The following is a 2,500-nucleotide window of genomic DNA, read 5'->3' as shown; positions in this document are numbered from 1 at the left end:
TCTCTCTCTCTCTCTCTAACCCCTGGCCTGTCCCCTGCTGCATCGTGAACTATCTTAGCAATGTGCTGCATGGGAACACAACACACTGGAGCTCCACTGGAAACAGGCCTCTCTAGCACGCTCTCTCTCTCCCTCTCTGCCTCTCTAGCACGCTCTCTCTCTCTCTCTCTCTCTCTCTCTCTCCCTCCCTCTCTGCCTCTCTAGCACGCTCTCTCTCTCCCTCTCTCCGTCTCTCCCTCCCTCCCTCTCTCCCTCTCTCTGTCTCTCCCTCCCTCTCTCTGGCTCTCCCTTCCTTCCTCTCTCCCTTCCTCCCTCTCTCCCTCTCTCTCTCTCTCTCTCTCTCTCTCTCTCCTTCTGCCCCTCTGTCCCTCTCTCTGCTGCTCTCTGGAGATTTGACTTTCTCTCTCTCTCTCTCTCTCTCTCCCTCTCTCTCTCTCTCTCTCTCTCTCTCTCTCTTTCTCTGTCCCCGTCTCCCTCTCTGTCTGTCTGTCTGTCTGTCTCTGTCTCTCTCTCTCTCTCTCTCTCATCCATGTCTCCCTCCCTCTCTCTCTCCCTCAGCTACTGCTCTCTGTCTCTATCTGTCTATCTCTGACTCTCTCTCGCTCTCTGTGTCCCTGTCTCTCTGTGCCTCTCTCATTCTATCTCTCTCTGTCTATCTTGTCTTGCTCTCTTTCTCTCTCTCTCTCTCTTGCCTCTATCTCTTCTGTCTTGCGGTTACTTTGTCTTCCTCCCTCCTCCTTGCCCCTCTCTTTCTCTGACTCTTCGTCTCTTCCTCTTTCCCTTCTTTTTTTCTCTCCCTCCTTCTTCACTTCTCCTTGTCTCCTTCGTTCTCTACCCTCATCCCCCTCCCTTTCTCTCTTACTCTCTCTCTCTCTCTCTCTCTCTCTCTCTCTCTCTCTCTCACACACACACACACACACACACACACACACACACACACACACACACACACACACACACACACACATTCCTAATGTTTTTTATTTTCCCTTGGAGTATCTCTGTGCAAAACATGCGGTCTGCAGAAGAGTTGCCTTTCTGTTTTGCCTCTTGCATTTTTTCCCTTTCTGTTTGGCCAAACACACACACACACACTCACGCACGCACACACGCACACGCACACGCACACACACGCACACACACACACACACGCACAAGCACACAATATGTAACCCATGCACACATAACTTACATGCGCAAACAGACGTTCACATGAACCCTCTTGCTCTTTGTATACCCTGTTCTCACAGCCTGCCCCAAAACAAACCAGTGACAGTGTGTGTGTGTGTGTGTGTGTGTGTGTGTGTGTGTGTGTGTGTGTGTGTGTGTGTGTGTGTGTGTGTGTGTGTGCGTGCGTGCGTGCGTGCGTGCGTGCGTGCGTGCGTGCGTGCGTGCGTGCGTGCGTGCGTGCGTGCGTGTCTGGCTGTCTGTGTGTGTGTGTATGTGAAAGTTAGGGGAGGGGGGAGAGGCGGAGTTAATCTGTGGGGGTGAAGGTTGGGTGTGAGTGTCATGGCTGGGGGTGGGACTAATGCAGTGTGAAGGGAGCTGTGGGCGTCAACCAGGCTGAGTTATCAACCAATGAGAAGCCAAGGGGGGTGTTGAAAAGGGGAGGGACTAGCTGCGGGTAACATCTGTGCCCCTGCTAGAGAGAGAGAGAGAGAGACAGAGAGAGAGACACAGACACACGCGCACACACACAACATACGAACATAGTGTGTGCATGTGTACATTTTTGTGTGTGTGCTAGGGACGACATTTGTTTGAAGAGGGAGGTTGATCCTGGAGACACACACACAAACACACACACACACACACACGGGCAGCAGCAGCAGTTGGGAGGAGCCTTTGGACTGCGTGCCGGTGAGAGAAGCGTCTGAGCTCTCACACACACAACGAGCTGTTGCGAACAGCACTGCGCTCACACTCCTCTCTCTTCTCCTCTCTTCTCTTTTCTCCTCTCCCCTCTTCCTACTTTCTCTCCTTTTTGCTGCGTAATGCAGCGCAGATCCGTACGGCAAGACACCGTAACGGAAGGACTCTCTTCCTCTGACACGTCGTCAGAGCCTTTTGAGGTGGTGCAAGCTTGACAGCGTGTGAGACTGAGCTCGGACTGGAATCCTAAACACATGGAATTTTCGGATCATTCTTGTTGTCGTAGTGGCTGTGGACATTGCGGGAAGAGAGCAACGGCACTATAACTGGACCGGACTGAACCGATATGAACTGAGCTGGACTGGACTGTGCCAAACTGGACTTTGTCTTTTTTTTGAGGATCTGGCTGATGTTGGATCTTTGTTTTTATTTTGAATTGGATTCTCTGGCTGATTTTGAGGGGGATAAATGTTCAGAGAGCCACGCCGGCTTTCACGTCTGCACATGTTTGTGAGGGAAGCCAAACAGTGATTTCCTCTTCTCCTCCTCTCACTCTCTCTTCTCCTCCTATCTCTCTATCTATCCCTCTCTTTTTTAGAGTCTTTCTTCCTCCCCCTGTTCCACGCCC

The 2,500-nt window shown here is 51.9% G+C and overlaps 1 protein-coding gene across 3 annotated transcripts in view; it reads left to right on the top strand.

Moving 5' to 3' along the window:
- The window catches only part of daam1b (dishevelled associated activator of morphogenesis 1b), a 176,110-nt gene that overhangs the window by 40,486 nt on the left and 133,124 nt on the right, over positions 1-2,500 (top strand). For 2 of the 3 annotated variants that reach the window (XM_063223556.1, XM_063223554.1), the window contains exon 2: positions 2,471-2,500. This exon is cut by the window's right edge and continues 178 nt beyond it. The gene's annotated coding sequence lies outside the window, so the exon portion shown is untranslated. Of the gene's footprint in view, positions 1-1,667 lie in introns of those variants that run through there. The other variant, XM_063223555.1, reaches the window with a different exon arrangement.

Source organism: Engraulis encrasicolus, chromosome 18 (assembly GCF_034702125.1).
Source record: "Engraulis encrasicolus isolate BLACKSEA-1 chromosome 18, IST_EnEncr_1.0, whole genome shotgun sequence".
In the NCBI taxonomy this organism is placed as follows: Eukaryota; Metazoa; Chordata; class Actinopteri; order Clupeiformes; family Engraulidae; genus Engraulis; species Engraulis encrasicolus.
This window is presented reverse-complemented; position numbering and strand designations above follow the sequence as displayed.